At 33.7% G+C, this 27,195-nt stretch overlaps 1 protein-coding gene and 1 pseudogene across 14 annotated transcripts in view; both read left to right on the forward strand.

The window, feature by feature from the left end:
- PDE4D (phosphodiesterase 4D) overlaps positions 1–27,195 on the forward strand; it is a 1,194,235-nt gene that overhangs the window by 613,944 nt on the left and 553,096 nt on the right. The gene's annotated exons all lie outside the window — the stretch shown is intronic.
- LOC118607516 lies at positions 11,319–11,437 on the forward strand (annotated as a pseudogene).

A 27,195-nucleotide genomic window follows, 5' to 3' on the forward strand; every position in this document is an offset into this window, starting at 1 on the left:
ATTATAGCAGTTACATGATGTAGAGTAGTGTTATTTGCAATTATATAATATATATACATATCAAATACAAGGGAAGGTCATGTCATGTCTTCCTCTACCTGATCATTCAGGGACGAGGCTGGTGGAGGCTTCTCCATCTTTAGTACATGATTTCCAGGGTTGACCTTGGCAACATCTCCATTACAGACAGCCTGAAGTTGAAAAGAGCACAAAGGAGTCTGGATAGAAATTCATCATGTGATCACACATAACTGAAAGGAAGGCTGGAAAATGAAATCTAGCCACATGCCCAAGAAGAAAAAGATTTTGATCAACAGTCAGCTGTGTAATCTCCTTTACAACATCACTATAGTTAAAAATTAGATTAGAAGTGATTGTACTGGAACCTGATTTTCTGGCAAGTCTGTATTTTCATCAAACCTATAGATCGCTTAAGAAATATAACAAGCCTCCCCCAACTTCATGTACTTAGTAAGTAGATCAGGCAAATGATGTTATTTATAAATTGCTCCCTCCCAAGGTGAAGTTTAGTCCAAAATCAGACAATAATAGAATAAAATCAATTATTCTAATGTAACATTAGGAAATACATACACATATTTTTCCAGAATTAGTGCTAATATATTTTTTTTCTAATAATGAATGTTACAGGAAGTAGTAGCCTCTGAGACATGCTAAAGATCTGAAAAGTGCTTGGGACTTTGTGCAGAAAATTATACATATCTTAAGAATATAGCAACATGAACTTTCATGCTCATAAACCCAAATCCAAGATCAAGAAACAAAATGTCGCAAGGCCCCACCTGCCATCCCAAGTGTCCCTCCTCCTCTCTTCTTTGCAAGGCTGGTCACTATGCTTACTTCCATCAACAAAGAATGATTAGGCCTCTGTACTTTATATAGATGGAATTAAGCAATATGTATTTTATTTATTAACTACCTATTTTTGGTCAACATTAGCTTGTGTAATTGTTCATATTCTTCTATGGAAATAGACTAGAATTTATTCATTCTGTAGTGCATAAGCATTTGAGTAGTTTATAGGTTTGGAGCTATTATAAGTATTACTAGTATAAACATTCTAATCTGTGCTCTTTGGTTAAAATAAATATGTGCACATTTCTGTTGCGTATATAACTAAGAGTTGAATTTCTGGTTTACAGGGTATAGATAAATTCAACTTCAATAAATACTGACAGTTTTCCATAGAAGTTGTATCAATGCTGTTGGGGGTCATTTTTAATTTAAAAAAATAGAGGCCAATGATTTTCATGAAAATGGAACTGAACTCTTATTTCCCCTTTTCAGATGTGTAACCTCTTTTCTCAATGAGAATTTTCTCCCTAGCACATTGTAGACATTCTCCAAACAGAATGTGATGAGAACAACTACTTAATGATAGTTATGTGCTTTCTAAGTATTCTATTATACATGTAGGCTTGAAATAAAAATAATTTTGCATCAATGATTTTACTATATTCATTTTGAAATATGTTGCAGTGACCTCAAATAATGATCTGGCTTGTGCTATTCTTTTTTTTCTTCAATTCTGTTAGCATTATAATAATGATCTGCAAATGTATTAATTGACATTTAATGCCATTTCTCCTTCTAGCTCTTTCGTTATATTTTTCTGTTTTCTGCAGATTTATCATTTTTTTTCTAAGCCTTTTGCAAGATGCTAAATTATTAATTGAACAGGGACTTGTTTATTCTGAAGAATGGCTCCTTTTTTATAAAATTGCATCAGTGTAGTGTGATATATTTACAGATTTTTAAATGGCCATATAATCCTCATTTCACTTTGATTATATAGCAATACTTATATAAGAAATCAAAAGATTCAGATGTTACATATTTCTCTGAAGAATGTAAGACAGAGATTGACTGATATTGGGTTACGTAGCTCTACCTTCATATGTATTTTCCTAGTCAAAAAATAATTAAAATATAATTAGGGGGAAAATACTTTAGTCGCTGTATTATTGATTCTACTGGTAAACATATGTGGTATAGACCAGTGATTCCTGACCTTTGCACTTTTAAATACTGATTGATTTAAAAATATGGCAACTTATATCAGCTTGTCTACTTTTGATTTGCCAAGGGATATCATTTTAAAAAAAGATTCTATCCTCCACTCCTATCATTTCATAAAATCAGGGATATTTTGTGTGTAAAGGAGAGCACTTTAAATTGGGTTCATGTAGCTTAATGACAACTATATGGAGTTGCTTATCCCTCTCCTATATGAACTGGTAAAAACTTTCTCAAGAAGCTTTTGTGTTTAGGAACCACTGGATTAGATGCTGTATCAAAGGCTTTAACTTAAAGCATGTTCTAGCTTTAAATTTTTAGAAAGCTAAATGTTATCAATGATAAACAACATGAATGGGAAAGGTCTATTGGTAAAAACCACCCAATCCAAGAAGCCTTTGTATCAAGCTAAGATGCTTCCAGGATTAACATGTTCAGAATGATCCTTCTCTCTTCCTCATTCTGTTACTCTCCTTCATTTAGAGATTGTATGTCAACAGTCTTTTCATAAATGTAAGATGATAAAATATATTGTGAAGCTGATGCAAACATCTTAAATATGTTTTATGTGAAAGTCAAATAACATTTTTCAGAGGGAAATTCACTAAATAACATCACCTGCATGAAACTTAAATGAATGTTAAAAGCGTAAGAGGTGAGGTCTTATCTAGAAGTATAGTGTTTTTATGATTTTTCACATTTTTATAAAAACATTATAACACATGAGATTCTGAAATCAAATAAAAAACAGCCACTTTTTAAAAATTTTGCTCCACTAAAATTATAGTGGGGGGAATTAAATGTAAATCCTTAGTTGTATTTTAGTAACTATAGAAGATGTGCAGAGGACAAACATTCAAATCCATTTATATGGAGGTGCTATACTGTATTAGTCACAGGGATATTTTTTCCTCTGAATCTTAATAATCTAACATTATTAATAATTTTTTAGAATAGCCATGGGCCAAACCATTCAGAGAGAATACAGCTACACAGTGACACCAAGAGCAAACTACCGCATGGAGAAAGACAACTTGTTGAACCACCCACTAAGTTCAGTAAAATGCTTCTTATTACAGGACGTTTGAATACCTCGAAATGGGATAAAGGGAAATAGAAATATTAGAGTAGAAAGTTTACTTGTTTGGACATTCTTCAAAAAATGCCATAAGGAAATTTGAGTTAATAACTTTTAAATCAAACTAAAGACATCTTTAAGGTTACATTGGAGTGAGGGGTAATAGGAGGTCGAGAGCATATTAGTTATATTATACTTTTATATTGTGTTTGTATGAGCATGCAACTTCAGAGTCAGGATAGATCTGGGCTCAAGTTCTGATTTCATCTCTTCTAAACTGTGTTACCTGGGCAAAGGCATTTAATATGTCTACGCCTCAAGTTCCTCATCGATCGAATGAGGATAATAGGGTTATTGACTATGGGTTAAATCAAATAAGACCTGAAAAACTTGGGACCAGTATGTAATAACTCAATACCTAGTCTATATGCTGTTACTATTAGCTCACGTGTGTGAAGAGAAAGTAAAAGGAAGAAAATATGCAAAGATTCTACCACAGTGGAGCTAATGGTAGTCTTTTAAATTGCTGTTCTTTCTCTTCTTTCCAATGTATTATTATTTTTTATTGTTATTATTACTACTATTATTATTAGCTACCAAATATTGATAGCCTACTATAGGACAGACATATGGTATGCATTATTCTCTTGAATTCTCAAGCAACTCTACCAATAGGTTATATTTAGTTCCATGTTATTAATTGGAAAACGAGCCTCAGAGAAGATAAAAAATTTATCTAACATCAAGTAACTAGTAGACATCAGAACCAAGATTTGAAATAGGCTGTTCCTCCTTAAAGTCTGTGCTCTACCTACTCAGAATTTGTAGCATTTCCAAGGATTCTGTCCTGACTTTCTTCCATTTTTTTTGTTTATGTTATAACCACTAATTTGAATCTGATCCTAAGCAAAAAGTAATTGTAGTTGTTTCATTATAGTCTCCTTTTTTCTTTAGGTATATAATTAAATGTCAGCTGGAAACTTCTTTTTAATATAAGCGAATAAACCAGCCCACACATTTTATTTTCCCTTAGGCATACTGCTGAAAAAGGCTATTTTCAATTTTAAGAAATCAGCTTATTTTCATTTAAACTGATAGAAGCTAAGACTTATGAATCATGTTATATTTTCACTCCTATCATTGTTTGTATATTTGACATTAAGGAAGAAAACTTTGTTCTGCCTTAGATGCATCTGAAATCGATCTCCCTAAGTAAAATGTTAGGGCACAATTTTTTGGAAAAATTAGGTCAAATCAATAAAAATAGTTTTAGGAAAGAACTGTTCTAAAGTATTAGAACTGCTTTTGATATTATATTAGCTACATTCTTGAGCTCTATTATGGCATTTATCATACCTTATTTCTTGCCTTATGTCTTGTCTTTCTCTTTCATTAAGTGATGGCGCCTATGAGGATAAGAATTTATTTTGTCCATTTTTATCAGTTTTTATCTCATTTTCTAGCACATAGCAGGCACTTAATAAATTAAATTAATTGATTAATGAGTTGAAATTACATGATGATATAATCTATAGTTGAAATATGTTTTACATATATGTATACAGTGTGTGTGAGAGAAAAAAGAGAATTGTATCTTTATATTGTTGCAAAGTTATATTATTTCTCATGTAGATTTTATCCTTAGTTAAAGTTATATCAACATTGTATTTATAACTATATTAGTACATGTGTAGGTTATGTACTTATGACAAGATAGTTTAAGCTATGATTCATACAAAAATTTAAAGAATTCTTTACATAATATGTTCACATATTAACTAATACTGGAAATTGACTTTAAAAATAAAATCATTGGAAGAATATCACTTTTCCAAGAAACATTTAACATTTCGTAGCATTTAACTTACAAAATGTTTATTATGGAAACGTCAATTTTAGAGAAAATGTACATGTCAGAGGGCAGGTATGGGTGGGAAAATAATTGCAAGCCCAGTGCTAGTTGCTTTTTAATGAATCATTTCATTTTCTTGTTGCAGCAGCCCTTAGGATGGTCTTATCAACCATTTTATGGTGAAATTGAGATTCAAAAATGGTTACTAACTTGGTCAGGGTCACATAGTAGATCGGAAGTAGACTCGAGTCAAAGTTCTTGTTTCCAATTAAAGCAGTGTTTGGGGGACCCGATCTGTTATTTATGTGAAAAAACAACTAACCTTGATGTTTGCAGACACAGTTTATTTAAGTAAACCCCTTAGGATTTCTAATCATTTCCTAAGTTCAAACAATTCCAATAAAAAGCAGTGCAATATAACTCTTAGTGATTTAAACTAAACACTTAAGATTTAAATGTTTACTTCTGTTTCAAATAACATTTAGTATTAGATTTATTATTAACAGTTACAGAGAACCGAGGCTATAAATCAATTTTACATGCAATGTATTCTACTGATCATAATAGTTGTATTTGCAAGCTGAGTAGAAGAGCTTCATCCTTTCTCCCAAGTGATATGTCTCCTTTTTTGGGCAATGAGTGTAACTCCTCCAGAAGGTCTTCTATTTTGCTTGCTCTTGTTTCTTAACATTTCAAGGAGTTATGCTGTTTTTAAAAAATATTCAACAGATATTCACTGAGCATTTGTAATATATAGATGTGGCGGTCATGGTGCATAGGCGATAAGAAGATGCACCAACATGTGGTCCAGTCCTGCCAGTCCAGGACCAAATACAATGCAGGAAACAAGTGGTTGATTGTTAAACAGGGTGGACCATGCAAAAAAAATAAAAGCTATGTAAGATATGGCATTAGTACAAAGGGACAGGCTGAGCAGCTGTGCCTGAGGAGATGATGTGTAAGTGAGCATTTATCCCCCCAGGCAAACTAAAAGAGAAATCCCAGGTGATGACAAGAAAGAAGGGCCCTCCGGGAAAGAATCTTGGAGAGGTAGCTAGAGATGGTCAGCATCTCAAAATACCATTAAGATATTTCACGACAGTTGTTATTATCCCCAGTTTTATGGATGAAGAAATGAATCTCAACAATGTGAAATAACTTGCCCAATGCAACAAAATTAACAAGAAGCAGAGCCAGGGTTTGATGAAAGTTTGACTCAATTTTTTACAATTCTATGTCATAAGAGGTATTTTATTATGATTTCATTGTGTATTTTCATTTTTATTGCATTTCAGCAAAAACAAAAACAAAGCACTAAAAGTTTTAGAAATATGGCTGTGTTCATGAAGTTATTTCTGGCAATCCTTGGCGTTCAGACAAAATTCTCCCCAACTGGAGAAATTTTGTGATGTGCCTGGCACTTCACTGTGTCACCATCTGATGGGGCATGTACAACCCCTGCAAGAGAGAGAGGGTTAGGGAACAGAGGACATCTGCCCCCAAGCCAATGAGAGCACTTATTGGCATAATAGCATCACAATTTGCTCTTTTAATTATGTATAACTAAATGCAAACAAACAAAAACATTTACTTTTTAACCAATACTTGTTCAGTGTATAGCCTTGTTTAAAACATATTTTCTTAATTATTTCTCAAAATAACTTGAAATCTTGTTGGGAAAGTAATCCTGAGATTTTATACTCTTTAGATTGGATTCCACATCTAAATGATCCCTGAAAAAGCCAAAGGTTTTTTGGCTCTTTCAGATATAGAAACTTTTATACTTAGAGGATTGTAACATTGCAGCTTATTACCTTCAGCCTTCTAATGTTTAGTTAGCTGGGAACCTCAGCTAAGACCCTCTCCTGGAATAGTCTTTAGAAGGCTCAAGGATAATGAGATATCTCCTGTTATCCCTATCCCATGATCTTTTTCTTTTTCTTTCCTCCCTTCCTTTCCTTTCCTTTCCTTTCCTTTCCTTTCCTTTCCTTTCCTTTCCTTTCCTTTCCTTTCCTTTCCTTTCCTTTTCCTTTTCCTTTTCCTTTTCCTTTTCTTTTTCCTTTTCCTTTTCCTTTTCCTTTCTTTCTTTTACAAATAAGGAGTAAAAGCAATTTGGAAAGCATAGCCAGATTGGCTCCTTTAAGCCTGTGATTTTCTGCTACATGAAAGGAGGAAAACAAAATAAAAAACTGATAGAATACTCTGTGACCTAGATTTTAACTTTTCTCTCCCTTCCCTGAATAAAATTATTTAATGTAATATTTAGCTGCATGGAGAAAGTTAATCAGTGGCTTCTGTTTTTTTCTTAAAGTACTTCTCCAAACCCAGTTGTCATGTCAAATGCATACAATATTCATTGAACATTTACTTAAGTGCACCTCAAAATGCATCTCTAATGGAAGTGTTCAAATATTTTTCAGCGTGACTCCATATCAGTATTTTGGTTACAGGATATCTTCTGTGATTCAAGCATAAAGTAAATTGCCCAAATAGACTCACATCCTTTCTGCAAGGGGCAATGCATTCACATACATTTTTTCCCCATACTTGTTAATATGTAAATGATAAGTCTCACATATCACAACATCTACTTTCCTTTTTATGGGATTCCGATATCTATATTTGTCCAAATTAATAAAAAGGAAATCCCCCAGGAATATAACAATTGTCTATATTTATCAAGCATTTACTCTGCTTGACTGTGTGTTAAATGCTTTCTATGCAATATCTCATTTAGTCTTCACGAAATTCTCTGAGGTATTTATTCTTATAAGGATAAGAAAACATGTTTAGCTATTTAGGTAATTTGTCTACATTTACACAACTGCTCATGGACCCAGGGGATTTCAGCCCATGTTCTTTTATTATCTCCTAGCTTAAATTGTGAAATTTGACTGACCTAGGAAACTCCTTCTATGTTTGTGTCTTAAGATATCCTTTCTATATCCCAAGGGCATCCAATATACAGCTCCTCCTTTCCTATTCTCCTACTCAACTAGACCTTGACCTGTGGGATGGAAATTTGCTTTGGCTTTGATATGACCTCAGTACCCTCTATATTTGACACAGTAGTGAATCATAGTCTGATCAGTTTTGAAAGCATGTTATAAAGATTATTAGTTTTTTAAAAAGTCTGAACTATGACTACATAACAATGCAGCAATTGTGAAAAATAAAAATAGCATTCTCATTCATTTCTTGAACTTCCAGAAGCATAAAGAAACAGTAAAGGGTAAACACATTCATTCCATGTGTACGTAATGAGTTGCCATTGTATACTTTCAAAAGCAAGAGTTTTGAGTGCATAGGGGTATATGAGCTCTATTAGATTCAAATCAAATACCTAGTAATGTCCTGAGCAATAAAACACTTAAATATTCAATATATAACATTATTTCTCATTACAGATCTTTCCTATGAGCCCTTTATACTGATTAGTAATTAAATAAGAGGTAATTGATGAATCCCAACAAAGCATATTTAATATATCTTGACAAAGACTCATCTATTCTCCTTAGTTTTCTGATAAATAGCAGCTAGCATCCCCCCCCAAAATCTTTAGAAAAGCAAGAAGCCAAGCTAAGCAGGGTTGGGCCTGGTTAGTACTTGGATGGGAGACCACCTAGGAAGACCAGGTACTGTAGGTGTAAAACATAAAAAATAAGGGATTATACATTGACAAGTTTCTTGCAATCTGTGAGGTCAACCAAGATTTGCCTCACCAAAAACAAACAAACAAACAAACAAACAGACAAAAACAAGAAACAGAATAAATTGAACTATCATGGAAACATGTATAGAATAGAATTAAGAAAATGACAGAAGCTGGAAAAAAGACAAATATTTTTAAAGGTTCTAGAATATTTTAAATTAACAAGATTAGATTTTTAGTTGCAGTGTGCTTTGAATTTTCCCCAACCTAAATTATTTTTTTTAATTCAGGTTTTTCATCTCCAAAAATGGATATAATTTAACTAAATTGTATATTAGAGATTTATGCATTTCTCACTCATTAATATGATCAAAAGCATCTTTTTATCTCAAAAGAAGAGAAATAGAGGGCATTTTCTGACATTTTTCTGGAATCACATTTTCTTGCCTTATTAGCATTTTATTTCAAGCAAAAGATTGAACAGATTGCTTGTGATTGAATGAAGATGAATTATAGGGTATGGGAGTATTAGAACCTATTTTATTGTCCTGAATAGTATCTTCTGCTGTTTTGTTATCCAAAAGGGAGTAAGTGTTTGGGGAACAAAGATCCTGACACGTTTAGTAGTATTCAAGATCCACACCCCCTCACTAGACTGTCAAAAGGCTGAGCTTGTCACAGATTTCAAGGCTATGATATATTATTGTCACTTCTGCTTCTGCAACCCTGTGTGCACCTCTCTCGATATGTGACTTGCACTGGGAATGTGAAGGCACACATGAGGGTTTCAGTCCAGAGTCTGTATCTAGTCAGTGGTGCATAGCTGGCAAATGCAGACTTCAGCCTGGGAATTTTTACAGTATTTCTGACTGCCTTAGCATTTATAGTGATATAATGATTTCATTGTAGTGTTTTTAAAAAGCATATTCAGTGTTTAAATAGCATTTTCAGTGAGGCATAGTGGGGAGAAGCAGTGTAGCTTGGCAACCAGGGCATGGGATCATGGGATCTGAAGCCAATCTAACTTGGAAAATACCTAAGCCTCAGTTTTCTCATCTGTGATATAGAGGAAATAATTGTATCTATCTCATAAGATTGTTGAGTGAATTAAATACATGTAAAATACTTTTATTAGTGTCCAGAATATAATGAGCATTCATTAAACTTAACTTTTATCAGCATATTACTAATTAACATCTCTAAAAACAGGATTAAGTGTTGAGAATCCATAGAACCAATTACAGATATAATTTGTTGTGTATCTGCATGCCTATGCCTGAATTAGCCATTGCGGGAATACAGTAGGATGAACTATTTCTACTCCTGAAAGCTGCCAATAGAAGAAAAGGAATAATGCACAGAAAATAAACAGTTGTATAATTCAAACTCCAAGTTCAATGACATGTAGAAGAAAGAGGTCACTGTGAGCTTTCATAACCAGATAAGATTTACTAAGTGCTGAAATTGAACTGAACCATGATGTAGAAATTTTAGTTTGAAATTTAAATCTGAATGTGATAGTGCCCTATGAAAGACCACTCTGTGCCCTTATAGCAATTTCTCTTAAGTTGAAACTGCTGACTTTTCTTTTCCATCCAACTAAATCAGAATCTCTGATATAAGAATAGAGTGCTTAGGAATCTACATTTGTGTGGAGCCCAAGTAATTTTTATCAATAGAAATTCTACCTTATAGAAGTCTAAACTTACTAAGGCCCTTATTTAGGCCTCTCATGTTCTTGAACCCTGGAAACAACAACATGCAACAAATTTCTTTAGCATCTAGCTTAGCCCTTATTATCTCCATATAGAAGTCTCCCTTTACTGGTCAATTTTCACCATTCCCTTTTTCTTCTGAGACTTTTTTTTAAAGCAGTTTTAGATTCACAACATAATTGAGAGAAAGGTACAGAGATTTCCCGTATACCCCTGTCCCCATGTGCGCATATCCCTCCCCATTATTAGCATCGCTTATCAGAGTGGTACATCTGTTACAATGAATTAACCTATATTGGCACATCATAACCTACCAGAGTCCATAGTTTACGTTGGGAATCACTTTGGCCGTTGCATTCTGTGGGCAAATGCATGATGACATGACATGTATCCACCATTATGGTATCATACAGAGTGTTTAAACTGCCCTAAAAATCCTCTTGTTTCATTTGTTCATTCATCTACCCCACCCCCAACCCCTGGCAACCATGATTTCTTTACTCTCTCCATAGTTCTGCCTTTTCCTAAATGCCATATACTTGGAATCGTACAGAATGTAGCCTTTTTATACTGGCTCCTAACACTTAGTAATATACATTTATAGTTTCTCCATGTCTTTTTATGGCTTGATAGCTCATAATATTCCATTTTCAAGTTAGAATGTACCACAGTTTATTTATCTGTTCACCTACTGAAGGACATTTGGTTGTTTCCAAGTTTGGGCAATTATAAATAAAGCTTCTATAAACATCTATGTGCAGGTTTTTGTGTGGACATAATATTTCCACTCCTTTGGGTAAATACTAAGGAGTATAATTACTGTATTATAAGGTTTAAGAGTACGTTTAGTTTTGTAAGCCAATAAACTATTTTTCAAAGTGGTCATACCATTTGACATTCCCACCAACAATAAATGAGATTTCCTGTTGCTCCATATCCTCACCAGTATTTGGTGTTGTGTGTGTTAAGATTTTGGCTATCCTCATCTATAGCCATGCTATCCTGAACAAGCCCAATCCTGTCTGATCTCAGAAGCTAAGCAGGGTCAGGCCAGGTTAGTACTTGGATGGGAGACCACCTAAGACGACCAGGTGCTGTAGGTGTAAAAAACAAAAAATAAGGGATTGTATACTGACAAGGTTCTTGCAGTCTGTGAGGTCAACCAAGGGTTGCCTCACCTATAACAACACCAACAAGAAAATTGACACACTAATGTGTTTGTAGTGGGAGCTAATATATAGTTTTAGTTTGTGTTTCCCTGATGACATAAGGTGGAACATCTTTATAAATGCTTATTTGTTTCTTTGGTAAGGTGTATGTTAAGGTCTTTGGCTTATTTTTTAATCAGATTATTTTCTTACTGTTTGATTTTAAAACATGTTTGTATATTTTGAGTAATGGTCCTTTATATGGCTTTTGCAAATGTTTTCTTCCCAGTCTGAGCCTTGTCTCATCATTCATTTTTTTTTTTATACCGACCCTGAACACTATTATGCTATAAGACTTAATATACTTAGTTATAAGTTTTTATAGCTTTACATCCACTCCAGGGGTCCCTAACCCCTGGGCCACTGACCAGTGCTGGTTCCTGTGGCCTGTTAGGAACCGGGATGCACAGCAGGAGGTGAGGAGTGGGTGAGTGAGCAAAGCTTCATTTGTATTTGCAGCCGCTCCCCCGCTCTAGCATCATAGCCTCAGCTCCATCTCAGATCATCAGTCATTAGATTCTCATAGGAGCACTGGTCTCTGGAGCCAAAAAGGTTGGGGACCACTGCACTAAACTACTAATTGTAATTTAGTGTTCTCTTAGTCTCAACATTTACTTAGTGCTCAGTAAATCAGTTGATCATCATCTGAACTCCTTGTTTAAAAAATAGATTTCTAGACTCCATTGGCCAGGTATGTTGATTCTGTAGTTGAAATAAGTATTTGTAACAAAGATGTAAATAGTTTACTGTTTTCTTTTTTAAAAAAATGAAAAATGCAGATAAATGAATGTGCGACAAAGCTGAGGAAACAGCTATAGAATGGAGAGTAAACACGGCATTTACAGAAGACACATGAGAAAAGCATTGATTTGGTATGATGGTTGCTGGTCGGAAGTAGTTGTAACTCGAATGTGACCCCTTGCAGGAAAGGCAGTGTTGGAGGAGGGGTTTGAGCAAGGATGGTGCCCCCAGTAGTCTTCATGGCAAGCTTTAGGGGCAGTTGGATCTGGTGATATCTAAAGGCTCTCTTAACACAGAAAACAGTGTAGTGTGACCATCTGTAAAATTATATAGATACATAGTTCATTGTCTTAAGTAGTTTGTATTCAAGTAGTTTGCTTTCTACTTAAACAATTTTTACCTAAGTACTTAAATAAGTTTTGTATAGAGTAGACATTTCGTTTCTACATGTCTGTGTTTAAAAATGGATCAGTATATGGAAGGTTTCCCTAAGGTTTGCATGGTAAACCTGAGATTAAATAAATTATATAAAAAGCAAGGGTAATCTATACTAAAAACTCATTACTTTCTTATCATTTTGCTACATTTTACTAGTGCCAGTGCTCTTGAGGTTCTTTAGTAGATGTGTCTGTGTGGCAGAAATACTATGTAAGGAAGTGATAACTGCACATCTCTTTCCAACTCCACATTTAGTGGCATCATATTGGAAGCTCGAAATGAGACAAGATAATGGTATTTATATCATGGAAATTGCCAAACCCTAAAATCAAAGCTTTTTTCCCTCTTCTCCTGAATAGCTAACTGGTGAACATGAATATTAACTAGCACACCAAGGACTGTTTATAGAGAGATCTCATTGTTTGGGGGTAGAAATTCATTCTGGCCCATGACATAATTCAAAAGGTAGCCCATCCAATCATGTCCCTCATTCAGCATGAACCCCCTTGCTATATCTCTTTATGTGAGAGTAGAAACAAGGGGATCTTTTTAAGTTCTGCAAGTGAACTGCTTTACTTGTAAGAACAGAGAACAGGTGCCATTGTGTATACTTCAGTTTAGACTCCTTTCAAAACATCTCAGAACCTTTTTCAAAAACATTTTTCCTCCAAAGTCTGATGAATATGCCTCTATTTTATCATCTTTTACAGCTTTTCAAATTACTAGAATTTGAAAGACATTTGCAGTCTGTCTTGAAAGCCAGGGAAAATGTAGCCATGGATGAAGATGACAATGGTTTATTTCTCCTTTCATTGTATAAAACCATTCTTTATCTTTGTGGAAATAAGAAAATGAAATGTTCTGTTAGTCAAGAACAATCTCAAAATCTTTCTAACAGCTTCTATTCTGACAATGGGGGGTGTTACTCTATGCTTATAATTCTAAGAAGTCAAAAGAATCTTCCTCTTACAAGCGCTCCAAAGAAAGCAAACTGCTCATAAATGTTATTTTATATGCTTTTGAATGATGTGGCTGAACAATCTTCAGAACTTTCTGAATTTCTGTGATATACCTTTGAGAGTTATCATCTTATTTAAGCAGGTATCTGTTTAAGAAAGGATTCGGAAGAATTTCCCTTTCAGAGTATTTTAAAGATTCAGAAAGGTGTTCACCAGGCTGTGATAGATTTGTTGTGAAAGAGAAATATAGCTTCTCAAAGACAGAGAGCTATGGTTTTGATTCAAGCTGACATAATTTAGGTGTAAACATATCATTTAGTTTGTTTTGATTAAACTTAATATGGACGTAGAGAGTCAGATTTATTGATATCAAACTAAATATTCTTACTCTAAAATGAATGAAAATAGGACGTCCAGAAACAAAAACAAGGACCCAAATATCACCAGAAAAGCCTTGAAGGCCATTCATAATATCCTTGGAATAGTCTAACCTAAAGCAGTGTTTTCTATGCTCAGTCCTCAGAATACTTGAGAATGGAGCTTGTAACACTGGGTTTTGGGCCATTTACCCCTAACCAACTATAGGGAATCAGAGTACGTTTTGAGGCTGTTTAGAAAATTTACCTTTTTTTTACAAGGTCCTCAGAAGATTTTTTTTTTTTTTTGCTCATACTAAACTTATAATTGATTTAGAAACAGTAGCTGAAAATTTGCATCAATTTCTTCAATTATAAAATACAGATAATAAAAGTAGGGTTAATAGAGGATGGAGTGAGTGTGTACACACACACACACATACATAAAGTGTTTAGCATAATGTGCTATTTTAGAGTAAGTGCTATATTATTAGCTATTATAACTACTATTTTTACTATTACTTTGGTCTAGGAAATATCAGTTCTAGCTGGATATTACAAGTATCAGATGCCCTAAATACCATAACTAAACACACAACTGAAAAGCTATCCTCAATTTAATATAATCTGGGATATTTAATAGCCATTCTAATAATTTTCCATAGTTTCCTATTACACATGTATATTTTTTGTTTAAACACCTAATTTTTCTGAAAGTATTATATTTCCTTTTATTACTCTAGAGTCATGGCTGTGTCTTTCTCGTGCATGTGAAATTCAACTTTTATATTCATGACAAATAAATGGTATTTATAAAAATGACGGGTGACAGTGAGTCATAATGAAATGTTAATTTACATAGGTTTCTCCAGTGGCTCAGCTTTTCACTGGAACTACAGGTCCCTGAGGCATGAAAAATGCATGCATCTCTAAATAATGCTGCTCCACAAGTGAAAAAAAATGTGTGAAATGTCAGTGAGTGGACACTTCTTTCAGGCGAAGGCCATGCTGATTGAGGGGCCCCGAAGGTCATGAAGTGAATGGATGCTTGGTGTAGGGAGAGCAGCAAAATTAGAAAATCTACTGGGATCAATTAACATGATTCAGCTGGAAGAGAATGAAGGTGGGGAGCATTTTCTTCTAGTTTTTTCTACTCTGTCAGTGACATGCACATCATTTGTGCTTGGCAATGATCTTAATGAGAACAAAGATGAAAGGATCTCATCCCTGAGAAAGAATGACTCTCCTCTCATCCTTTTCCCGTGCTAAAATTTTTATTAATGCCTTATGATAGTCTGCTAGACTCCATGACAAGCTTTCAAAAACTGATGCAAAAATAAGTACAAAATTAGAGTTCGAACCTGGTTGTGATTTCATGTACCTTCTGGTATATGCTTAATAGGCACACAGTTTTGAGTTGCATCATATTGGAATAAATGACCTTTTATTTATTATTAGAGTTTTGTATTTTCCATGAAGAGTGATGATTTCAAATTGCGAAAGCTAATAATTTTCACAGACTTTTATGACATGCTGAAGACATTGATAATTACCCATCAACTATATTCTAAGATTACATAAAAATTTAGGTGAAGTGGATTCTGATGTGCACGACACAATGTGTTGTGATAGAATTCAAGATTTTTATGAAAGCATATTAGATTGGAGTTATTAAAAGATATTAGGGGATGAATAGAATGTACCTCAATATAAACACCATGAATATGGTTTCTAGATCAACTTGCTTACTTATTTAATAAATAGCACTCATATTGTGTCAGTGTATGCCACATGAAAACTATAGTATAAGTGCTTGATATAGCAAATAACAGGAAACCCTTTTAGACAGCTACTATTAATATCCATATTTTACAGGTGAGGAATTTGAGCCACAGAAAGGTTAAGTAAGTAACCCAAGGCCACACAGCCTTGTAACTATAATCAATATAGGTCTTTATAGGTGTTTGTTAAAATTTGGGTAAAGAGTTGGATATATAGCCCTGCTAAACAGATTATCTAATTGTGGTTCACTAGGTTAATTCAATAAACATAGAGGTAGGGCTAAAGCTGAACCTTTAACATGTCCTATTTCCATGGCTTTAAGGAATGTTAAATGCCAAGTGAAGCAGGGATACCTGGCAAAAACTAAATACGTCTTTTTCACTGTGCCCTTTCTGCAACTCCTTTCTCATCATGTAGCTTCTTAGGAAAAAAAAAAAAAAAAAGGAAAGAAATTATTACTATGCATTACTAATTTCTATTCAGTTGGTTTCGTTGTGTAATAATTAGGTGTTATAAATTCATCTTTCCTTGGTTCATTATTCTCTGTTTATACTGTAGGCTTTCACTCAGTCTGTAATAAACTAATTAGGTGATGTTATTGGCAGAACCAATGTTTATACAAATTTATCTTACAGACATTTATGAAAATATGGTTTCATACAATTACATAAAATAATTTTATAGACACAATAAGCAGTTTAAAAATATATTGAAAATACAAAGATTCAAAGATTAATATAAGAACACATGCAAATTCTTAGAATCAAATTTTTGTTATCTTGTCATATTTATTTTATTTTTTAAAAATTATAAATAAAATTAGAATCCTCTTATTCTGTATCCTGATTCTATTTCCCATATGCAGTCAACAACTATCATCCATTTAATGTGCATACTATGTATTTATACAATTTTATGCTGTTTTATACACCCAAATCCAAAATATTATATAATATTTTATATAGTTTTAAATTGTACAGAAATTATATGTGTGCAAGTAGCATTCTGCAACATGCTTTTTTTTACTCAATGATATTTATTTTTTTCATTCTATGAGTATACACTATTGTGTCTGTTGGATATTTAGCTCATTTTAAATTTTTAAATTTTTTAGTATAAAAAAAAAAACAGTACCCTGGAACATACCAATGAAGGTAGAGAAAATTGTCTGTGCCAGTCCCAGAGATAATCCAAAGCAAACACAACTGTACACTCAATGAATATTTATGTAATGAATAAACGAATGACTAAATATTGCAGTGAACATCAACATCAGGTTTGCTTGTGCACATTTGGAGAGTTTATCTGAGGTGCATGATGAGAAGTGGAATTGCTGGGTCTAAGTAAGAGTAAATAGGATTATTGATTCCCTATATAACTCCCAATTACTCTCTGAAATGGCTGGAGATTTACTCTCTCATTGTCAGTGTATAAGAGTTGTTTATCGCATTGTTGAAACACAATTTTATCAGATTTAAAATTTTTGCCTATTTGTTATACATGTCATTATCATTTTGATTTCCTAACTGCTACCAAAGTTGTGTATCTTTTCAAATGTTCATTAACTATTTTTAATGTGAATTCTTGCATCTAATTTGAACAGTATTATTATAATTTTGTTATATATTCCTAAAACATAAGCTATGACAAAGAAGAACTAATTGAAAAATGATAATATCCATACCAGACCATTTGCGATTTAATTCATAGACGACAAGGAATTTTAACCACCAAATATTCCACAGTGTATAGTAAAATATTCATACTGAACTATTCACTCAAAAACTCTTTACACAATTATCCTTGTTTCTTTACCTGTAACAATTCCAACTCCAAGTATAGTTTATGAGTACCATGTTTCTAAAAGTAGAATTCTTGTCCACTAATTTTATTATTCCTGGAACACAAATCTCAGGCCTTGCTCAGAATCTCAGTCTTCTAGGTTCAGTAATTGCAAAATTAAATTTATGTATAGTTCTTTGAGAGTTAAACTTACTCTATAACAACCATATAGTAAGTACATCATGTGACATTATATTTTAAAAATAGCTTAAAGCTTATCGGACAGAATGTGTATCAATTTTTATCAGTATTTAGGAGGCAGGATTAATTCAGGAAGCTAATAATTCTTTTATAAATTCTTGGCAAGAAATAGTAGAGTTTTAATGAGTAACATAAAATTTTTTTTGGATTTTTATTTGAAAAGGCTTTTATATTTATATATATAATTTAACAGTTATTTGTATATTTTTATTAATGCAGTTCTCTGTCATGTAGGATTGTAAGAGAAAGGGAGATTGAGAAACAGTCAGACAGAATAAGATTATTTAGACTATGATGACAGAAAAAAAATAGAGAATGAATATAATGGAACTAGATGGAGCTGAGATAATGAGGAAGTATTGTTCTTTTCTTATGGCCTGCCCAAGTATGATTTAGTTTGATGTTATTTTAGCCATCTGATAGCAATAGAAAAGTATCAGTTTCTATACTATCTGAATGTTGTAAAGCAGGTCCAAGTGTCAGAAGTCATAGGGAGAACTTTGAAAAATTCCTGAAGGAGACGAACTTGATTTTGATAATATAATTGACAAAGGAAATATGAGAGCTAATTAAAGAGCACATGGACAAGTAAAATTTACAAATACTTATAAACATCATTTGGCTATTTTCCCTTCCTTACCCGACAAAATTTCATGAGGATTGCTAAAGAATAAAACTTCACCATTATATAAGCTTTATAAACATTTCTCTCAACTATCCTTCCTGGTTGAGATATCAACAGAAAGTAATATATCCATAATTCACAAAAGAATTAAGATTGTATAATGTTTAAATAATATGCTATCAATTAAAAATCCATGAAACGATTCAGCATTGACAGCGATGAAGGCATGAGAACAGTGCTTGTCTTACAAAAAAAAAAAAAAAATCTAGAAATTTTGGGTAGGTTGTAGCAAATGAATAATAATTTATTCTGATTGTGATTTCCAACTAGCTTTTAGGCAAAGCACAGCAGTTCAATCCTAGTGGAAAAAAAAATATGCAAACAATTTGAAGGGAGTGGAGAGAGCAGAAGAAAGTATGATGAAAGAATTGTAAGACTGTGCACACAAGATTATTTACAGCCTGGCTAAATAAATGAATGGACGTATTAAGTATTTTAAAAAAAGAATAAATGCTTTGGGGAAAAGAGATTTAAGGACAATTATGAGATTCCTGGGGCAATAAAGATTTCTTATTTTCAGTTAGAAAAATTTCCTGGGAGTATAATCTGTCAAAATATAGAAAACTTTCCAAATATAGTTAAAAAAAATTCCTTTAAGACATACAAAAGTTGATAAGACACACATTAAAAATAGTCAGTGTGAAAGACATTTCATACTTACTGGAGAGGAATGTCAGAGAGGGAACTGTTGGATCTTTTCTTCTGTCATTCCTATTGGACAAGACCCTTGAGAACTCTCTGAGAAGGCCATAGATCAAATGGTTAATAAATTCTGCTTTTGACTCTCTGCCCCATATTAGCTGTGAGCAAGGGCAAATTACTTCAACTTCCCATATCTTGGTTTCCTGGTCTATAAAATATGTATAGATTTATGGTACCTCATTAGGCTATTGTTAATATCAATTATAAAACTATGTAAAATTTTTACCATGTGCTTGAGGCTATCAGAGCTCCATAGTGAATTGCTATGGTTTAACCCACTGCCTTAAGATAATTTATAGTGGTCTATGTGATATTTAAATGTCAAGATAGTCACCAAAGAAATATTGATGAGAAATTTTGCTTTATCTTCAAAACAGCAATAGAATTACACATATAGAATATTTTTCTCCATAAAGGTTAATCAAGATATAACATTTATAGAATTTACAGTAACAGGTCTGCTATCTGTGAAATGTATTATTAGACTGGGTTCTATTGCTTCGTTTTTAATATGACATTAAGTTAAATATTATCTTTTGTTACTTTATATTAGCCTCTTCTTTGCCCTGTTATGAGAACAAGTATAATTATGTTACTAATGAGACTTCGAGAGATCAAGGTGTAACAGACATTCTCATTGAATTATTAATGTGCGGAATCCTAGAGTTTTATCCTTTGCCAGAATTCCCACATTTTATTTTGGATAAAATGTGAGTTCCTTACAGAAATCGAGGTCTTAGTTTCCTTTATCATGTTTTAAGTCAAGGTTTCCTACTTTGTAGGCTCTCAGACTAAGTATAAGCCCTTCCTGCACTTCTTGGCTGAACCATTTCCTCTCTCAGCTATAAACTCAGCTGACTTCTCCATAAAATTGTTCTTGCCTCATCCCTGTCTCCAGCCCACAACTTGAATTCTTCCCACTTCTTTCGTTCCTGAGCCAGCATAGCTCTGCTTAGTTGTGTAATTGTTTATATACTTGTGACATGTTCACATGCACGTATTTAGCCTGTCTCATCCAGAATCAGAAGTTCCCAAGGAAATGAAGCACATCTTTTCCTTCTCCTTCCTCAAAGCTGTCCATGTCATTCTGGGCCCATAGAGGGAATCAGTAAATCTGTTGCAATTGGTTAGAAGCTCCCCGCCACTCCCTCCCCTGCACATTTCCCTTAGGTATCTCCTGCCCAAGCTTTGTCTAAAGTAATTGAAGCTTGGGATTTGTATTCCTATTATGCTAAGGATCATTACTTCCTTTATTTTTAAAAAGCAGTTGTTGGGATTCAAGCTAACCATGCTATTTTCTGCATAACACTGAGCAATTCTCAATTAGAAGCCGCCTCTCAGTCTTCTGCTCTCCCAGGTCATCCTCCTCCCTCCAGTAGGAGAGGATGAGAGGAAGTTGGAATATTTATACTGAGGTGGAGAGCCTTGAGCACTTGAGCCCCAGGGATGCCTCTGGACTAATATTTCTGTTCAGCTGCTTCCAGGTTTTTCAACAAAAGCTGTCAGAAACCAAGTTTGTGCCTGAAGAGCAATTTCATCTGTAATTTCCATTTCTTTCTACTCCCCGCAGTGTTTCTTGCTATCTGGTAAATTCTCAGTGGAGCAGCAAGCTCTAGGCACCACAAGCCCTCTTCCTCTTTCAATTCCATATTCTTTCTTGGAATGTCTGTTTTACAGAAAACTCTATTTTCATAAAACTATCCAGGAATCAGTGTTAGGCTTTCAGCTCTGAAATAACTTCAAAAAATGCATTATAGCAAAAAGGTGCCATTCTTTTAAAAGTTTAGATTTTCTGTTTATAGAGAAGAACTCCTAGGAATTTTATGCTTTGCTGAAAATATTAAACACTTTTTCTTATTTTCTCAACATTAATTTTTTTCCTGGGTTTGCAGGGGAAAATGTTAGGAGTTAAGGACCCTGACCCTGGTTCAGTCTCTAGATCAGTCATTTAGGCAATGTCCTTTAATTTCATGAATTTTCATTTTCTCATGCATAAAATGATGAGTAGAGTAGACGGATGAAATAGATGCTGTTTAAAGCACCTTTCAAGCCTAGAATGTTACGATTCTAACATCAGATTCACAGCTTCTCAACACCAGGTAAGACCTAGCATTAGTGTTCCTGAAAATATATTTGGGGATATTCTTAATTTAAAAAAAAAAAAAAAAAAAGCCAGATGAAAAATAAAGACTTTTGAGCTAATGTCATTGACTTCAGTCAGGGTGACTTTCATGTCTTCAGGCGAAGGAAGAGAAATATTTATTAACTGAGGCTTAGGTAATAACTCTTATCAAAGTTTAATTACTTGATTTTAAATTAGTCATTGTGACATAGCCAATTTGAACCTTCATAGTTATCATTTTCTTTTGTTAATTATAATAGCCTACATTTAATTAGAATAAGGTACCTAGTTCTCCTCTCTATAAGCAAGTCACCAGGTAGGTATGAGGTAATAACAAAATTTCAGGTGAAATTGTGATTTACCTGAAAGCTTTTGTTACCAAGGAAATATAAACTGTCATGCAGTCTGTACTCAAACTCCATCGACTCCCAGCTTTTTGTTACTTAGACATTCTGAGAAGTAACTTATATGGAAGAATCACACCAAGTTGACGTGACAGTATTCTTGAGGCAGGATTATCCACCTCTCTAGTCAGAATCAGGTAACATATTCCACTTAAGGTGACAAGACACAAGACCAAATTGGAGTCCCAAGCTTAGGACACCATTTAGATTCCTTTATCCCTGTTCATCAATGCTAAAAGGTACAATTTTGTACTCAACCCCCATTTCTTGAACACCAATTCACTTATAAAAATGAATTTTTAAATCCTTATATGAATTAATGAATCTTTTAGTTATAGCTCAAGGTAGCAATAGTTGATGCTCTATGTTTAGAGTGAGGATTCCACAGTAGATTCTTCAGATGTCAAAGAATGCCCCTAAGATGAAGAATAAAATTAATAAAATCTGTCTCTCTCTGTGCCTTTCTGTCACATATACAAACACAGGCACACACACATACACAAACATACACTATTTATACTACTTTAAGACACATTATTTAAGGCTATGTAACAACATGACAGAATTTTCTAGTAGTGTCGGGATATTTCTCTCTTAAGGACAAGACTGTACCAATTTTTATCTACTTCTTGTAATAATGAATTTTAAGACAAAAATATGTAGTTAACCTTTTTTTCTTACATAAATGAAAAGATGCTCTAAGTGCTGTATGTATCTTTTTTTTTTTTTTACATATAAATTCTCCTGGATATCTTTTTATAGCAGTGTATATAGAGCAGCTGTGTTCATCAATATATTTACTGTATAAATATATTTTATAATTTATAAATTAATTTATATTTTATTATTTATAAAACAATCCATGTTGGTTACATGTCCAACATTTTGTATTTTCTCTAGAATCTCAGACTGAGTAGCCATAATCATGTGATTATTCCCATTTAAGAAATATTAGGTGTAATTTAAACTGATAAACACTAATATTTTTGAGGTCATAGGTTGACAAACTTTTTTTAAAAAGGACCAAATTAGTAAATATCTTAAGCTTTGAGGGACATAAGGGTTCTGTCACACTAACTCGAATCTGTCATCTTAGCACAAAAGCAACCCTCTGCAATATGTAAGTTAATGAGCATGGCTGTGTTCCAGCAAAATCTTATCTCAAAGTCTGACTATGGACTTGATATGGCCTGGGGGCCAGAGTTCGCTGAGCCCTGCAACTAGACCAGCATCTGGAAGTGATGAACTTGTGGATGGGTTTTCACAAGACTGGGAGCTCCTTAAAGGCAGAGACTGTATTTTCTCATCTCCATTTCCTTCCATGTACAGTAACTCAATAAATGGTTTTTTGAATTAAAAAATTAATTCACAGAAGAGGTATAAAATCAGTTCATTATTTTACCATTTTCTGTATTTGAACATGAGCTGTGTTACTTTTAGCTGAAAATATTTATATTACAATCTCTGGTCAGTTAGGCCTGACTTATGTATAGCTACGGAAATGTACAGGTTTTAAAAATGTTACTAGACATAAAATTATTTCATCAAGAAATAGAAAAGGAGTTCTCTAACATAGCCAAGGTACTATGCTATGCATAAGTTCCTGCTGCCTTATAATATTCTCTTATAAACTTTGCTAGATACCATGTTTGCATTACTGGTTTCATTTGAAGTTTCTCATTGTGCTTCATCTAGTTTGTTTTTTGTCCATAATCCAAAATAATAAGCATCACTGATATAAATAATCTCTTCTTTAGATTTTGAAAAAAATTAATGTTTAATAAGGGCCATTATTTTATCAAATGTATGTGTGTGTGTATTTATGTGTGTGTTTAAGGAGAGAAAACTGGAAAAAGGATTTGTGTCTCCATATGGTACAATTTTGTATTCTTCTAACTCCCACCCCTAGCTCTATTATATTGAAAATATCTGTACAAATGTGAGTCATGTCTTGTTAGCAAATGATGCAATCTGGAAATCATTTTTTCCTAGATCATGAAGCATCATCCATAAGCAGAATGGTAAACTCCCCCAAATCTCTGTAAATCACATTGAGAAAAAAACCTGAGTCAGGTAGAGCTGTGTTTACATTTTGGCTGGGAGAAGAGATATTTCTAGTTTTTACACCTGATAGCCTTATAACTTGAGCACAAAATGTCAGGTTTCCATTACTTTAACCTTTTGGTTCAAGCACATCGTTTCTGATCTCCTATCCTTTAATTATTGAATTTCCAGTCTTGCTCAAGAAGGTGGATTTATACCAGATTAGTTAGACTTAAGCTAGTGGTTGAAAGGATCCTTATTGGCCCCATGTATTAAACCCATCACTTCCTGATCTAAAGCACCCAAATCAACTGGCACACAAATAACCATGAAATACTTACTGGCCACATCTTTTCCTGGCTCTGAAAGAAGCTTCAGGAAGAAGAACAGAAAGGAACTTTTGTAAAGGGATTCGATTGAGGGAAGAACATTAATCATAACCAAGTAAGTAGAACCTGACAATCCACTTGGCTAGCCTTCAAGGTACTGGTGTCTTTAGGGATTTCAAGATCTGTAATTCAAATAACTTTGAATACCTTTGGAAGGATACCAGAGCTCAAAGTACAAGACTAGAGATGGATCAAGAAATAGATCAAGATTACCAAATTTAGATTCAAACATAGACCATCTAACTCCAGAGCACTGATGTTTAACATTGGCTATAATTCACCATTTTGAATAGTTGATCCCTCGGAAGAATAAGTAGGGATCGATATAAGAAGTGATCATTGGATTACTATGCCAAGAATTATTCCATCAAATGGTTGGGAAGAATAAATACCATAATATGTTTCCAATGCCATGTATAATTCCTGGCACAAAGGTAAGCACTGGATAAAATGTAGCTATTAATCTTAATAACCCAGATAGGCTCTGAGCAGATTAGCAGGAATGATCTTCTTAATTTATTAAATACAGTGCTAATAGCACCTAATTTTATTAGTATTGTTATTAAACAAAAAACTAAGTATGTTAGAAGACATGTGTCCATAACCTGGGAAAACTATGTTGGTTCCTTTTTTTGAAGAATTCAATTCAATGAGAAACAGCTTTCAATGGTTGAAAAGTGAAAAGTGTAGGGAATAAGACTCTCCTGTGTTTACATCTTGGACTTGCCTTCTTACTTTCACCTTTATCTTCAGAACTGCCTCCTGGCTGGGGATGTGTTTTCCTCAGTTTAAGGAAGGTGGTAAGAAAAATCCAAGAACATTTTGTTTGTGTGTAACTGATAGGACAAATGATGGCCTCTGTCTTGGAGGCCCCAGATAAGTGTTTGGTTTCTAAGGCAGGGAAGGACCTGTGGGAGCAATTGTTTCTTGTTTCTCTTATCAAGCTCAGAACAATTTTTCACTTACTGTATTCATGCCACAAGAGCACAGTCAATATTAAATTCCAAAGAAAGGAAAAATCTCTCATAGAAACAGCTGTGTTCAATATACAGCCAGTTTACTCTGGTGAATTGTTAGAAATGGAAAAGTTTCCATTTCTTTTGTGTTTATTCTTGATAGTTGTCTTGTAAAAACTGCCTTTTGTAAATAAGGGAAGACTGGTTTTAAACAGCTTTCACTGATATCTGTCATTGGAATATTAAGTTCTACAGAGTTGTTGAAAATTAAAATGAATCTGATGGAAATACATATATATTGCAAAGGAATTATTTTGAAGTATCCTGGCCTGATATTTCCATTTTTGTTCCATCTTAAATGTAAATTGGATTCTTGTCCTTTTATGTCTACATTTTTACTTAGTCTAAAACCTATGGGATATCATTTAAGCCCAGAGTTGGGCCCTGCTGAATGCCTTGCTCATGGATACCACATTGTCATTGTGTAAATGGTCATTGCTGATGCATACTAAAATGAAAAAAAAAAAAAAAGAATTCATCCCTTGAACAGCAGAAAAGACCTACCATTTAATCTCACTAGGTTTATGAGTCATAGCAAAGCAACCCTACGGGTTAGTGAATTGTCTGAGTAGGAACTCAACTGTGTTCTCCAATTTTTACCTAGCTCCAAGCACAGTGCTGGCAACTCTTGAAGGTCTTAGGCAATGATGGAGAATTGAAAAATAATCCACAAAATTCTGATGTCAAATGAGATAGGCATGTGTTGATTCAGAAGTATGTCCATGGCAGAAATATTAGATGATTTAGGAAAATAAAATAACTAGTACAGACAGCCAGGGTTCTACTAAGTGTGATGCATTATTTATAATAAATGAACATTTGAAACATATTTCAAAGAATGAGTTTTGCAAAGTATCTACATTAATATCAGGGAGTGGCCGAAGCCTTGGGGAAATGAGAGTCCACTGCTTTCAACTTAATGACGTGGGGCTTTTGTGTTTTCTTGTTTGTGTGCTAAACAAGACTTGTTAACCTATAAAGGTAAAATCCCAGATATGTGTTTGGAAGTGTTGACAATGATAGAATGTTCATTCTAATGAGGAATTTGTAAATTGTGGGGATTTTCTCCCTCATACTCATTGAAATATTTTTCTTTTCTTTTTTTTTCTTTCTTTTCTTTTCAGTGTTATGCAGAAAATAGCATGGTTAGCTTGAATCCCAACAACTGCTTTTAATGATAAAAAGGTTTGAAAAATATGACACATTTCTTTTATTGATGCTTGTGCCTGAAGGCCAAAGTAAGATATGCAATGTGAGATGTAAAATCTGATGTAAAATAGACAATTGTTTGTGATTTACATGAGGGAATGTATCCATGCACATTCATGATCAAGGCAGGAAACTATTAGGTGATTATTCTTAAGTTTGTTTCCAAAATAAATTTCTTACACTTGATATCATATACTAGTTGCAAGACATTAAGTTAAAGCTATTGCTCATTGTTTCAAAGTGTTTCTCTAAGAGGACCCAGGTGTTACCATTGGCGTGATCCATATCCAATGTCCTGGTGGCATTGGGGGAGACCTCAGTTCTTCTCACCAACACAGTAAAGAATTACAGAGCAGCAAAGTTTAGGAAAAGTAAAATTTCCTGAAATACATTTCAAGAGAGAAACAGGCTATACCAGAGAAGTCTGTAGCCTTATGGAGGAAGGATGATCTGTCTTATACCTGGGCTGTGGTGGGAGATTACAAGAGTGGTGTTAGCTGATTGGTGTGTGAGTCCATTTTGATAGACAGTTAACTGTTATATAACCTCTTGTCAACTGTCATGATTTATAGAAGGAAAATAAAAATATCAGAGGTATGCTATTGCATGAAGTTGGGATGTTGGTAAAGTGACATAATATCACAAAATGATTTTCTCATTAGCCAACTACTGTAAAGTTATGTTAATTGTCTTTATAATTAATCGATGATTTCACTTGAGACCAGAACCAATAAAGGTTGTGATCTCTGAGACCTGCAGTTCTG

The sequence above is a fragment of the Rousettus aegyptiacus genome, unplaced genomic scaffold, assembly GCF_014176215.1.
Source record: "Rousettus aegyptiacus isolate mRouAeg1 unplaced genomic scaffold, mRouAeg1.p scaffold_m13_p_8, whole genome shotgun sequence".
Lineage (NCBI taxonomy): Eukaryota > Metazoa > Chordata > Mammalia > Chiroptera > Pteropodidae > Rousettus > Rousettus aegyptiacus.